The sequence below is a fragment of the Triturus cristatus genome, chromosome 10 (assembly GCF_964204655.1).
Source record: "Triturus cristatus chromosome 10, aTriCri1.1, whole genome shotgun sequence".
NCBI lineage: Eukaryota > Metazoa > Chordata > Amphibia > Caudata > Salamandridae > Triturus > Triturus cristatus.
Genome location: NC_140593.1, coordinates 982,615,492 through 982,630,910, shown reverse-complemented (window position 1 = coordinate 982,630,910; position 15,419 = coordinate 982,615,492). Strand labels below are relative to the sequence as shown.

The window sequence follows — 15,419 nt, the reverse complement described above, 5'->3', positions numbered from 1 at the left end:
ATTTTGATTCTAATGGTTTCTGTATTACTGCATGTGGTAACCGGGGGCGTGGCTTGGTAACTAAGACTGAGGGAGTGCGAGCTTCATATTTCACAACAATCACGCTGGCTAAAATACATTGTAGAGGAAGCAGGGCATAAGGGTAGCTTAAGGAGCAGTAGGAAGGGAGAGGAGTGCAGATTGTGAGGGGTACACAAACCTCAAGTCCATATTTATCAAGGTTTTGCGTCACCCTTGCAACACACAAGGGTAAGCAAGGGCGATGCAAAACCTAAATGAAATGTATCAAGCCACGCAAGGTCACCTTGGGAGGCCTTGTGTGGCTTGATAAATTTAGTGTAACACAAGCCACCGCAAATCACTGTCTTGCATTACTCTGCGGCAGGGAGCTGTGCCATGGGTGGAGCGTGGGTGTTCCCATGCATCCACAAATGCATTATGACATATTCTCAGGTTTACCAAGGCTGATAGACCTAGGGAGGCATCAGAATAGTAAGCCAAATGTCTCTGAGTGTTGTTTTTGTGCAGGGAGGTGCCCCTTACTGCGCAGAAATAATCCTGCCTACAACACAGGCACCCTTGCACGATTGGTACAAGAGTGCCGCATTGGCATTAGGCAGCAGATTGTGTGGCAGCGCAGGCAGAGAGCAGGAATGAGCTGTATAATGTTAAATATGGCACATGCCTGCCCTCTACCTTTCACGCAGCGCAGCACAGCAAGGTGATATTATCATTACCCAAAGGGCCCATATTGACAAGCTCTGGGTGAATATCTAGTAAATAATTGATCTTACTCATAAATGTTAGACCAGACCAGGTTCTTTGCCTAAATACCTAACTACCTAACTCTTAGGAAGAGATAAATGTAGAATAAAAATATGAACAGAGAATATTTTTATTGAGTCATAGAGTTAAAACAATTATTTAATTATAGCAAACCTTGGCTCACATACTTAAATCATGTGTGTCAGTTCCACAAGAAGAAACTAGTGGATCCTTCTTATAAGTGTGAGCTGGGAATGTTGCATACTTTGCCTGCAAAGGTGGGTGAAGTTGCAGCTTCACCCGTGGTGAAGCGAGCAACGTTTACCAAATATCACGCCGGAAGTGAACATTTACTGCTGCAGGATGACCTCCTGCAGCTTGCAATCAATGCTGAGCCTGCGACCTTCCCACCAATCTCCTAATATAAAGAGCTGGACAAGGGGACAGGTAACAGTTCAGAGTGTGAAGGTGGCTGTTGGTAGAGCACTGATATGGAGACAATGATGGTCTGTGGGGGTGATCAGGGAAAAGAATGGTACCTGGTGCTAAACACACTTCTGGGACAGTGGCCCTTTTATGGTGGAGATGAGGGTATTCCGGCTTGGGACTTTGCCTAAGGATGGTGGCTTAGAAAAGGGGATCGAAGACAGTTGCAAACCATCGCAAGCCATCTGCTGCCTTAAGAGGCAGTGGGAACCGTTGCTTGATGTTACAAAGGACCCCTGAAACTGCCCATTTGTAAAATGTTGCTAGTTTCATGAAGTGTGAATCCCCCAACTTTGCACACCCATACTTGGAGTGAAGATTTTACTATTCCTTGTTGGCTTTAAAAATAACAGCACAGGTGTATATCTGAACACCTCTATCCAACAGCTTTTCCGATGGCACTACCTTCCATTTTGATCAGTAAAGCAGAGATGGTACTGTACAACATTTGCTGCCTCAAAATTTCTGAAATTGCACTCATTGTTATATTCCAGCACATTTAACGTTGATCACTCAATTTTATATAACCGTACTCATATAACAGTACTCATTTTTTGGGACCAGCTCTTATTTTTCTTCATCAAATAACAACAAACAAACAAATAGGAAAGAAGGGAGAAGAGAAAGATTTAAAATCGTCACAAGGCAGGAAGCAGGGACTGGCAGGAGTGAAATGAAGGGGCATGCCATATCTGATAGTGGAATAAAGATGCCTCAGGTGGATTCAAGACTATGAAGCCTTGGTATTTTGCATATATTTAATAGCACCGGCCCGGCCACATGACTCTGAGCAGAGCTTGGGCATTAGCAACCATTCTTTTACAAATTAAGCACAGCCACAGCCTATGGAGGAATGTTCCATAAAAATGTGGGTATCCCTCTTGACCAAGTGGATGTTCCCATGATGGAATAATCACCTGAACAATCCATTTACATGGAGCAGCACTAGATGGATGGCACTCAGGTTGTGGTGACATTTTGCAACAATCGCGTGAGCCTTAGGTAGTTGTAAATGGGGTTATATGGCCCTCTTGACTATCCAGTATATTATGGAATGCAACTCCCAATGAGTACATGTCCATAGCTAAGACAGACCAGTGATTAACTGGTGCAGAACAAAATGGATCCCTAACAGCCCATGAAGCAACAAAGCAGGAATTTGATTGCTTGCACCCCGCCAATGCAGGAACACCCACTCTTTAATGTGCCAGTATAGCAGCTCTGTAAGTGCATTCACTACAGTAGAAGGGATTTCAGGCTCTTCCCCAATCCTCGAAGTTTCAGAAAAAAACAAACAGTGATCCCCTCTAACCTGGACACCGGGTATGTGTTCTGTGACAGAAAGTTGGCCTTCCAACCCTCTTTGAATTTTTGGGCTTATGTGGACATATCTTCAAGCCTTGGCTCAAAGGAGGTCTTGTTGGAGTCATGGTAGAGTCAAAGACATTCGTCACTATTGGAACAAGCATTACCAAAGCCAATAGGTCTTGGTGATGCAAGAGCTATTGGCTTTATAAATGTTAATACCTTTTAGCCTTGTAGCCCAATAGTACACAATTTAAGCAGAGAAGCTGTAATTTATACTTGTTTTCTGGTCTGCCCCTTTATTTTTGTCTATTTTCTGTTTCGTACTAAGAGTGTTAACGCAGCTGTAAAGACACAAGTAGACATCACCAAAATGAATAAACAAATAAAAAACTAAGCAGGATGCTAGAATAGTGGTGAGAGATGGATGATGGATGGATGGATGGATGGTTGGAGTGACTGCCTACTGGGTGGATGTGTGGGAGGGTTCATATATTGCAGAACAGCAGATAGGTACACAGGCGTAGTTTTGAAATAATAAAACTGCAAATACAACTAAGTATTTAAATGCTTAGGTAAACAGTAAAGTATGTGTAACGAAGACAAGTGTGTAAATAGTGTCAACAAGACAGCACTGATACATGGATAAACAAATCACCATGAAGCTAACTTCATCCGACTTTAATGTGCTGTCTCGTTCCCCATTTCAACCTGTGGTTAGATTCCCTAGCAACTGTGAACAATTAATTGACAAGAAGGGCTGCGGGAATTTTGTGCCCAAGGAGTAGGCAAACAAAAAGCGCAGAACTTTCTGGTCAAAACTTTCACTACTCCAGTAAGGACACAGGGAAGTGTAGTATTAGCAGAATGTGTGTGGGGGCAGCAAACACACCCATCCCAGCATTTGTCCCTGACAGCTAAACAAAACATGGTCCCACAGCACATGCAGCACTTTACTCACAATAGTAAATATTGCCTGGGCCGCTGTGAAATATGGCAACGGCAACAACTGTTAACTCAAGAAATAACTGCAAAACCCAGATAAAACCCCATAGCTGAACTGAAATGCATTTCATAACCTTTTTTAATGTTATTATGAGCAGCTGTCTTTTCTAAACCAGACAAAAGAGGCCTACAAAACACTGACAACAGTCCTGTGAAAGCCCTGGGAGCTGACAGCGCAGGTGTCAGCCTGTTAACAGCTCATTCCGAGCCGAGGAAAGCTTCCGGTGATTGTACGGGCTGACATCTGAGAGCCATTTCCTCCCCCATTTGTCATCTTCGAGAACTCCTCTGCCAGTGTGAGACTGGGGATGGACAAGCCTGGGCAGACACAAACAATAACACAAGAACAACACCCTAAGCAAAACGTGTGATGAATAGGCGCCACTGACATCAATGGAAATTCTAAAATTAAGGTCCATGCTAAGGTAACAGCGGGTTAAGTACAAAACATAAAACAAGAGTCAAGCCCTGTCAATGTCAGGAGGGTGCTGCACAGCAGTGGACTGTCTTAAAATAGCAATGAAACATCTTGCTTTAGTAGCAAAAGCAATATAAAAATTCCTTTCTGAAACAGCGTTTGACCACAGGTTTACAGGAACGAAGCTAGAGTGAGTGAAAGCATGAGTGTTCATGTGAAGTGCTCTTTAAACAAAGAATTAAGTAGTTCATAAAATTGGATCAGTGGATAGATAGTAGTAATTGGTCCTTGCTCTTGGGGAGGGCTAAACACAGGTATAGGCATGATGAAGGCATGTCAAAGACAGATGGGGAGAAAGAATAGGAGAGCAACGATGGACCCAACGAATAGGAAGCCTATGGGCGAGCTGAAGCCCACAAAGTATATACAACATGTCGCTTCGAGACAGCACATGTGCTGTCTCACGAGACCTAATAAAAATAAGATTGCTCAAACCAAAGATTGCTCAACCAAAGGTTTGGATTTTTGTAACCGAAACAACTGTTTTCTTGTATCGTAAAATATAAAGAGGAGTTCTGGAAACCAAGTCCCCTGGATTTAAACACTATCTGCTTACACTTGATGATCGTTACTACCAGAACACTCCTAAACATGAAAACTCAATGCGCCATAATGCAGTTACAGATCAAAAAAATTAGTGGCTCATTCAATGTTTGAAATAGGTACCTAATCCACAAACATTCTTTTAAAATGAGGGATAGTAATACTCCTGCCAGAGTCTAGTTAGTTTGTACTAGATTTGTACTACAAATGTTTACACTCATGATCTTAATGATCACATTTAAACAAACACAAGCACAGTGGCAAATGGTAAAACAATGGAACAGCGTAGGAAACTGGCTCTGTTTATACTAGACCAGAAAACACAACAGTAGATATTCTGGACAAAGTTACTTTCCTGCGCCAAACAAACTAACAACAGGCTCTTTTGGGAACTAGTAAATGGTACAACAAGACCAAAACTAATAATAAATAATGCCTCCGTAACAGAGACAGGATGGGCAGTACATTTAAGTAAAACATTTGAAGACCTCACACCATTTCTTAAAAGCGAAACAGACAATAACTATAAAACTCTGGAGCCTAAACACTCAGGGAAGAACTCAACCTGAGCACAAGTCCTAAACACCATCCTAGCTCTACCATTAGTCCCGGCCAGTCAACACCATACAGTAGAAAACACATCCAGAATAATAAAATTGGGACGCAATGATGTGCTCCTGGCCCAAATGGCATCCCGCAGACCATCTTTAGGAGTTTATTGGGCAACTCCGTTGGCAGGCCTTCATAATGAGAATAGTACAACAAATACCCTTCCCCAGAGCTGGAAAGGGTCATTCATCAATCCGATCTTCAAGGGAGGTATCAGGTCGGACCTGGCAAACTACAGGCTAATTGCACTAATAGATGTCGAAGCCAAGTATTATACATCATTAATCCTGGGGGACTTGGTAGAATGGTCCAACATAAATGGGCTGATTCCATTCAACCAAACAGGATTTCGCAAAGGTTGTGGCACAACAACGAATATTTTAGCCCTTGCCACAATAGCGGATAAGTGCAAACGCCTGCAAGAAAACTACAACTATGTTTCCTAGACTTTAAAGCAGTGTTTGACCGTGTGAATCGTGGTCTGTTATGGAGTAAATAACAGAAATTGGGTCTCCCGTAAACAATACTACTACTCATAATACAATTGTACACATGCACATGGGTCCGTGTGAAAATAGCAAACTGTACAAAATTGTCCAGGAAGATACAAACAGATATCGGATTAAAACAAGGCTGTGTATTAGCCCCCCATTTATTCAATCTATTTATGGCAGATCTCTCACCATGATTGGACCAGGCTAATTCACATCCTCCTCGCCTGGCTACACTGCCCACAACGCATCTTTCGTATGCCGACGACATAGTCCTGCTTAGTCTAACCAGAATCGGCCTACAAAGAGCACTTAATGGGCTACTAATGTTTGCCAAGACTAACGCCCTGGAAATTAACATAAAAAAAAAAAACTATGTCAATTACGAATTGCCCATAGCATCAATATCAATTCAAGCTGGGAGAAATTAGCCTTGGAATAGTTAGTACATATAAATACCTGGGGGTATATATAGACAATCGACTAAATTTCCAATTTCGGAAACAATATCTGGAAAAATAAGGAAATAGCCTTATTTATACATTCTGTGCCCTTGCAAAACAATTACAGGGTCCATCCTTTAAACCGCTAATAGCAGTGATGGCCGCGGAACTACTACCTACAGTAACTTATGCGAGCATAGCGTTTAATGGCAAGGATGCATAACTCCTAGACTCGCTACAAACAAAGATATATAAAACAGTCTTTAGTCTACCTCAGAACGCATCCCCGGCTCAGGTCCGACTGGAATTCGGCCTAATCCAACAGGAGATAGGGAGAAAATATGCCGCAATTGAAATCTGGTACAAACTTTGGCAGAACCGATCCAATATTTTGAATGATGCCCTGTGGCGTGCCCAGGAAGATGTTCCAAGTTTAAGTTACAGCAAATTCCTGAAAACCGCACTGAAGGAAACCAACACAACTGAACTCTGGGCTCAGAACCCCTCCTTCCAAGTCTTCCGCAGAATGACAAACAAAGCAGCCAAGCTTCAATCATTATTAGAAGACAAACGCACTTTAGCCAAAAGATCCTATGCTTGAATGGTTCTCCAATCCTATACATCATTACCACCGGCAGAATACCTCAGTACGACATATTCGCCTAATTTGAAACGAAAGTTAATGGGGATTAGATTTGGGGGATTACCTAGTTTGGCCGATCAACCTGCATGGAAGTATAAAGGCGTCAAAACATGTAGCTTATGTGGTTCAGCATGGCAAGATTTCATTCACCTCATCTGTGTCTGCCCCTTCTTAAAATCGAACCGAGTGTTGCTTCTAAAAAAAGCTTTTAATGATAGGGGCATTCAAACTTCCAGATCAGCCATCATTACAGGACTTGGTACAACAGACCCTCAGTTGACTTGTAAGCTGATGACATTTTTATTACTTTATGAAAAAATCAAATGGCCTAAGGAATCAGACACTTCCAATCCAGTAATGTCTAGCAACCCTATTGAAATTCTAAATGCTAAATGTTTTTAATGCTAATATCTGATGAAATACAAATTCCGTCAACAATTTTATGATACAGAATCATGCTTTGCTTTTAATTGTTAACATGATAAGGATACTGTGTTTTGCTTTTAGGATAAAATAGTAACTTGCTCTTTTTCTTTATTTTAAATCATTTTTATGTTTGTAAACTGTCAAACCTCTACTTCTATCGTGATATTGTTATGGTTTTTATTAACTTAAACAATAAAGTATTGATTGATTGGTTCTGTATATACTATACCAAAATGAGGTGTAGTATGTCCAGTGGAACCCCAAACGTAGGCAAAGGTAAAAATAGATAGCACCTTACTCTTTATGGTACTGTAGGCGAGCAGAAAGGCTTTATAAGAGGGCAGTGTTAAACATTTGTTGTACACACTCAGGCATGAAATGATGTCACACACTAAAAGACTGAACTCAGACCAATTTGTATGTATAAAAATTATTATTTGGATACTTTATTTCTAGAACCAAGTCAACCCTGGTGCAGGTATGTGAAATAATACTTTGCAAAATCTTATGCAGTGATTTACAGTTGAATGCAGGTTCAAATGCAGTTGGTTGAATTACAGCTAAGTCAACAGTAAGAAATTACTTTCCAGTTACTCTACAGATTACTGTGCAGATTACTTTTTAGATTACTTTTGCTATTCAGTGTGATATGCCTAGATATCACACTGAGACATTTCCCAGACAAAAGGTAAGTAATTCACTTTTAGTACATTTGCAGTTTTTCAATGTTTCATACAAACCAACTCTACACTGAGGAACGCAATCCTGTGGAAGGAAATGAAGTTAAGGGTTTGCATGTAAGTACTTATTTTTGGGAGTTGATATTCTGGGGTTAGAACCAGGGTTCCCCCAGGGTCGAGGATTCACTCTCAGAATACTCTTAGCGGCACTCGGGCGGCCAGGTGCAGAGTGCTAAGGCCCAATGTTATTCAATGAAGGATAGAGGGCCTCCAGTTGGAGACTGCTCATGAGCAGGCCACAAGGTTGTGGGAGAAAGGCTCCTGGTGTTAGGCTCAGGGCAAAGGGGGATCCGAGTTAGCACACAAGGTGCAGCGGCAGCCACATAGGAGCGGTTGGGTGCAGGGTGCTGTTTTGGCATTGGGCGCCCTGTTGATCTCAATGGGGATTCTCAAGTTGAAACAAACACTGCAGGCTCGGGACAAAGATCTTATGGAGGTGACCACCAGTTGGAGAGGTAAGTTGGGATACCTGGGGATGCTGGGGCACCATCGGTTGGGTCACCCAAGGCCATGGGACGTTTGGTGCAGGGTTGTCTTTAGGGGCCGGGTTTTCTTACTAGCTCTGATCGCAGTCGGGGGATACTCCAGAAAGGGGCTGCAGGCATCATTTGGAGATTCGAAGCAGGTCAGAGATCACCAGATCTTGGGTCAGGATCACCGGGGAGACCTCTTTGTGGTATTGGGCCACTGGAACTCGGTCCGTGGGCGTCGGGTGCAGAGTGGTGCAATCGCGCGTATTTGGCCGGAGTCAGAGTCTGTTGTTGAGCAAGTCAGGTGCACACTGGAGACAAACTCTTGGTTTCAGAAGGCAGTTTAGGTCCTCCAGATTCTTGGTGGCTGCTGGCTGCAGGACACAACAGGATTTAGCTAGAGCAGGTTCGAGGTAGAGACAGGCCAGTAGGGTTGGGGCCAAGTCAGTGGGCGTCATACTCTTCTTAGTTCATCTTGGCTTCTTCAGTCCTTCTTCTTCTGGTCTGTTCTTGTCTTAGGAGGCATGGTTCAGGGTTGCCCCTAAATATGATACTTAGGGACTTTACAGGTAGGTACAGATCGGGACCAATGGGTTCCTTCCTTGGGGTGGGTACACCCCCCCATTATGCCTCCATCCAGTGGGAGGGGGGCAAATGTCTCTCTCGGGTTGGCTAGGTCCTCCCATCTGCAAGATGGTGGGGACTGAGAGTTGTGCTTCACCTCGCCTCTTCCACCTGAGGGGTGGGGTTGGTAAAGGTGGGCACATCGCCCTTCCTCACTTGGTTTTCCTGCCACTTCTCCCGCCCAAAGTGCTGGTCAGAACCGGTGGTGGCCAGTTGCTGGAAGCAGCAAATGGCTGGGTAGCAGCCACTCAGCCAGGACACTGGAGTTAGGTTGTTTTTCAGGGGTCATCTCTAAGATGCCCTCTGAGTGCATGTTTGATTAAATCCCACACATGCATCAGTATGGATTTAATATGCTGAGAAGCTTGATGCAAAACTTCCCAGTTTTCAGTAAAGTCATTATGGTGCTGTGGAGTTTGTAATGACAAACTCTCGGTACCATATACTCTTAATGGCCACGCTGCACTTACATTGTCTAAGAATTGGCTTAGACACTGTAGGGGTACAGGACTCATGCACCTGTGTGTGTGTGTATGAAGTTACAGTGCCTTTAAGGGTGTCTCATTTAGGTTAAGTGTAAGTCAGTCTCTACAAATGTGTGTTTCAATAGATCCAGGTTACAGGCTCCACACTGATGCCCTGTGACAAAAGAGGGGAGGATATAGGCTACCACACAGTGACAATGGCACAAAGAGTAAACACTGGGACCACAAGGTTCTCAATCCAGTTAGCACTACATGCTTACTTGATGCTGGAATTCTGCAGGTACAGACGGAATCAGGGGAGCAAAAACAACAGTGTTACAGTGAAAGAGTATGCTTGCCCAGTAGTCAGCACTCAGACTATCTACACTTGAAGATATAGGTCCCTTAGCGCACACCTCATCTGGTTTCTAGAGGATAAGGCTTCTCTGCACTGCGTTTGTGTCTTGGACTGGCTGATACTTTAGCAAGTATGTCAGTCAGCAGCAGATGTATGGCCTAGAAGAACTTGGACAGGCCCTTCAAGCTCGTTCATAGTGAAGAGGAAATTGACAGTACTCAGTGTTATTGTTAGACCTGGCATCTTTTGGTGTGTATTCCCTGTCTTTTTGCACTCTGACCTCCTGTTTTTGATGGTATGCGGGACTTCATTTTTGCTGGCTTAGTGTCTCTGCACACCTTTTCACTGCTATTCAGTGCTAAAGTACAAGTTTTCCATGATTGGAATATTTGATTTACTAGTAAACCCCTAGTATAGTGAACTGTGTGTGCCCAAGGCCTGTAAATCAATTGCTAAGAGTGGACGTGCAGTACTGGTTGTGCCACCCACTCAAGTAGCCTCTCGAAGGTGTCTCAGACCTGCCAGTTCAGTATCTGTACATAGTTTTACTGTCATATCGAATTGGCAAGTGCACCCACTTGCCAGGTCCTAAACTTCCCTTTTCTTACATATGTCACCCCTAAGGTAGGCCCAAGGAAGCTCTATGGGCAGGGTGCAGTGTATGTGAAAGGTAGGACATGTAGTAGTCTGTCCTGATACTGAGATACTGTGCATTTTGTTTTTCAAAATTGGTTAACATGGGAGCTGCCTTGTAACATCTTACAAGTATAACTTTCTATTGGGGCAAGATGGAAAAAATTAGTTTAAGCTCTCTGAACTCAGAATTTAATAACACATTTTTAAGTAAAGGCGTTTTTAAAATTGTGTGTTTGAAAATGGCACTTTTAGAAAGTAGGTATTTTCTTAACCATCCTGTGTGCCTCTGCCTGTTTGTGTATTCACCGTCTGGCTTTGGAGTGACAGGAATGGGCGTTGTGTATTCACACAAGATAGTCACAAAGGGAGTGGAAGTTTGTCCTGCCTTTCCTGGATGACTCATAGCCAGCTGAATAGACTTTTTCCGCAGTTAGAGTGTTGGGAGGACTTTTCAATAGCAACTGAATATGCTGTGTCTGCTCTGCACAATGCTGTCTCCACCTCTTGTAGTGAAGCTGGACAAGGAAGGGCAGAACTGGTTTTCACTGAACTCAGAGACTTTCTGCCTAAAACTTCAAAGGGAAAAGTAGTATAATTATTTGGGCCCCGACCCCAGAACTTTAGAACTCGCTTGGACTAAGGAACCTGCCAAGAAGAGTTGAAGAAGCTGTGAGGAAGAACTACCACTTTGCTGTGTGCTTTGCTGTGTTGGCCAGCAGTGGCAGCTTCTGTATTGGGAAGTGAAAGGACTGGACTGGACTTTCTGCAACTTATTTGTCTGAGTTTCTCCAAGGGCTTGAGGTAGAGCTTGCCCCTTGTTCAAGAAGTCTCAGGAACAACAAAGACCTCAAGTCCATCTGCTGCCAGCACTGGGAATTGTGTGTTTTGTGCTGCAACAGAAGGAAAAGCAACCCAACACTGTCAATGCCGCCGCTACTGGCTCCTTGACCTGTTGGCACCACAGAGAGCACCACCCCGCTTTGGACCACAGCCCTGGTTTCACCAACGCCGCTGCCCGATGCCGCAACCGAGCTGCTGCTTGCACCATGACCTGGACTACTACTACATTTGGCCTAGGGTTTGGCACCCACACTGGGTCATTCAAATGTTCTACAGTACATGGTTTGGGAAAACTATAACCAGATAGCAAGTGCCTTACCAACCTTTAGGCAATAAAAAATATGCATGTTCCCCACATTATGTGAAAACCCACGAATTACAGGATCTTTTCCCCTCATAAGTTGGTTCCAATTACCTCCATTTTCAAATATATGCTCAGACACACAGCAGGAAGCTGTTTTCAGTGATTAGTCAAGACAATTCTGGTCTAAGGGTGATGCGTCGAAAAACTTGCTGCACAAGTGCGATGCATGAAAAGCTGGAGGTTGTTGTGGCTGCAGCAAAACAGGCGCTATGTCGATTTCTTCAGCAGCAGTCCCATGATGCATCGATTCTTTCAGCTGCACAGCAGACCCTGCGTCAGAGTCTGTGCGGTGATCTCAAAATTCAGATGTTAGTGCACTGGACTCAGTGTGTGCACGATCTTTCAGCTGCTGACCGGTGCTGCATCGATTCTTCGACTACACGGCAATGGTGCGTGGAAATTCTTCCCGCACTGCAATGCTGCGTCGGGAACATAGGCGCTGTATGGGCAATGCGTTGATTTTCAGGTTTCTTTAGTCCTTTGCAGTTCTTTGCAGCAGGAACAACTTCCAAGGGTGGAGAACTTGAGTTAGCACCACAATGCAGGTCAGAACTCCCAATAATTGAGTTTAAGGATGCAGCAAGTGAAGTCTTTGTGTCCCTCTGACTTCAGAACAGGAGCCACGTTTTGCATCAAGCTCTTGGAGATCTTCTTTAAGCAGGATTCAACAGCAGGGCAAACATTTCAGTCCTTTCCTCTGCCCATAGACAGAAGCAGCAACTTCAGGCCAACCCAACAAAGCAACAAACAGCAAAGGGGCAGTACTCCTCCTGACAGCTCTTGGCGGGATTCCTCTTAGTTCCAGAAGTGATCTAAAGTTCTGGGGTTTTAGGTCTTATACTTATATCCCAATTTCTTTTTGTAGTCTTTGTTTTAAGTGTCCTTGAACTCAGTGAAAACAAGATCTCTCCTTCCTGATCCAACTTCACTACAGGAGGTGGGGATAGCATTGTGCAGAGCAGCCACAGCCTATTCAGGTTCTAGTGAAAACTCCTCCACCCACTCTAAATGCACAAAGGTTTATTACGTCTGGTGATGTGTCACCCAAAAAAGGCAGGACACACCTCAAACCCCCTTGTGACTGTCTACAGTGAACGCACATCCCTAGCTCCTCTCACTCCAAAACAAGACGGTGAACACACAAACGGCAGAGGCACACAGGATGGTTAAACAAGAAAATGCCTACTGGCATTTCAAACGCACAATTTAAAAACTACCTTTACTAAAAGTGTGGTAATTAAAGTCTGGGTTCAGAGAGCCTAAACTCCAAATCTCTAGCTGTTCCCAATTGAAAGTTGGACATGTAAAATATTGAGAGGCACCTCCAATGATAGCCTATGAGAGAGCTAGTCCTTGCCATAGTGAAAAATAAAATACACAGTATTTCACTATCAGGACATGTAAAACACACCAGTACATGTCCTACCTTTAACATACACTGCACACTACACATTGGTTAACCTGAGGCCTACCTTAGAGGTGACTTACATGTAGTAAAAGGGAATGGGAAACGATGTTCACGTTTTCCCCTTGATTCTCCACCCCAATTTGAACAATGGGGTTGTTGTTCCTTGTGATTTCCAATTATATGACGAGTCATCCCAGCACTTTTAGCTGAATGGAAAACACCCTTAAACAACGAAATCTTATTCAAATTCCAGACACTTCCTCCCTCAATACGTACAGCACTGTTAAACACTTCTATTACCTTCTTAGGATCTGACCAACACTGTGAACCCTTAGGAACACCTTCCTTCCTCTTTACTCTTACAAAATCACCAACCACAATCTTTGCTTTACTACAAGTGCCTCTTTTCTTATCCATAAGAATTTTCATTCTTCCTTTTTGCTCTTCAACCCTTTGCTTGACAACCTCATAATCGATGGCATTGAATTTCTTATCATCCCAATTTTTTCTCAACCACCAAGGTACCAAACTAGTACTTGGTTTACGTCCCCTCAACAATTCGAATGGACTAGCTAGCGTTACCGAATTTGGAGACGTTCTGTAAGACAATAACATAGATTGCAATGCATTGCTCCAATTCAAACCTCCCTTTAAAGACAACTGTATTGCCTACTTAACAACACGATTAAACCGTTCCACCTGACCATTTGCTTCAGGATGGAAAACAGCTATTCTCTTATGTTTTATGTTACATTTCTCCAAAAACGCCTCCATCTCTTTACTAATAAATTGTGGCCCATTGTCCGTGACTAACTCTTGCGGAATGCCTTCCCTATAAAATGTCTCATCTAAAAATTCAATGACACTCTGTGTGGTAACTTCTTTAACCATCTTTACTTCTGGCCATTTTGAAAAATAGTCAATAAGCACAATACCAAAACATTTATCCTTAGGCAAAACTTGGAAAGGACCAATGATATCAAGACCCAATTTCCTCCAAGGACCCCCGGGATAGGAAACAGGATGGGATTCTACCCGTAAAGGAACAGCAGATTTGTCACTACTGGCACAAACACTGCATTTGCTCACAAATTGTTCGATGGATGCATCTATACCAGGCCACCAAAATGTTTCCCTAATACGTCTTCTAGTAAATGAAATTCCAAGATGTCCCTCATGACCTATCTCCATGATTGTATTCCTAAGACCAAAAGGTGGAACCATTTTGTCCCCCCTCATGACCAATCCATTTTCAAGTGCTAACTCTTCTTGAATTTTTGCAAAACTCATCATGTCACCCGACACTTTCCTTATTTCTGGCCAACCTTGCACAATGTATTTCTTTACCAATTTCAAGCCATTGTCTTTTTCCATTTCCAACGTCCAATCCTCTTCTCTTAAACTCTTTCCCATACCATGTATTAAATTCAAATCATGTGTAGTAAATGCCACCTCACAGTCATCATCTTTGTAACTTTCCTCACCATCAGTAGGTAGCCTTGACATACAATCTGCATGCATATTTGCTTTCCCTTGAACATACTCAATACTGAACCGAAATGATTGTAACCTTGAAGACAATCTTGCTAATCGTGCTGACATTGACCTACCACCTCCAGGAGACATTAAGAACACAAGTGGTTTATGGTCAGTTTTGATAATGAATTCGGTCCCCCACAGAAAACTCCTAAAATGTTCCGCACCCCATACGCAAGCAAGAAGCTCTCTCTCAATCACAGAGTAGTTTTTTTCTGCATCTCTTAACGCTCTAGATGCATAGGCTACGATCCATTCATTGCAATTATCCTTCTGCATCAACACACCTCCTAGTCCCAAATTGCTTGCATCTACCATGACTATGCACTTTTCCCCTGGAACAAAAGGCTTCAAACAAGGTGCATTTACTATGAACATTTTCAGAGTCTCAAAAGCCTGAGTCATGTTTTCTGACCATGTGAACTTTGCATTTTTTTTTAGTAAGCATCTAAAAGGGTCGACTTTAACTGAATAATTTGGAATGAATTTAGCATAAAACTCGGTAAGCCCAAGGAAAGCAACTAACTGTTCTTTTGATGACGATACAGGTGCATTAATTATACTTTGAACATGTTTCTGCTTAGGTTTAATACCCTTTCCGCTAATCGTGTGTCCTAAATACTCTACTTCCCTCGCTTTCAACTTGCATTTGTCGAATCGCAGAGTAAGACCTTTCCTCGCTAGTGCCGCTATTACGTTATAGAGGTTCCTATCATGTTCTTCATCATTCTTTCCATAAACCAGAATATCGTCTTGAAAAGCCAGTGCTCCTGTTAATCCCTCCA

At 43.0% G+C, this 15,419-nt stretch overlaps 1 protein-coding gene across 4 annotated transcripts in view; it reads right to left on the bottom strand.

Annotated features, from left to right (window-relative positions):
- The window catches only part of ADCYAP1R1 (ADCYAP receptor type I), an 808,856-nt gene that overhangs the window by 276,516 nt on the left and 516,921 nt on the right, over nt 1-15,419 (bottom strand). The gene's annotated exons all lie outside the window — the stretch shown is intronic.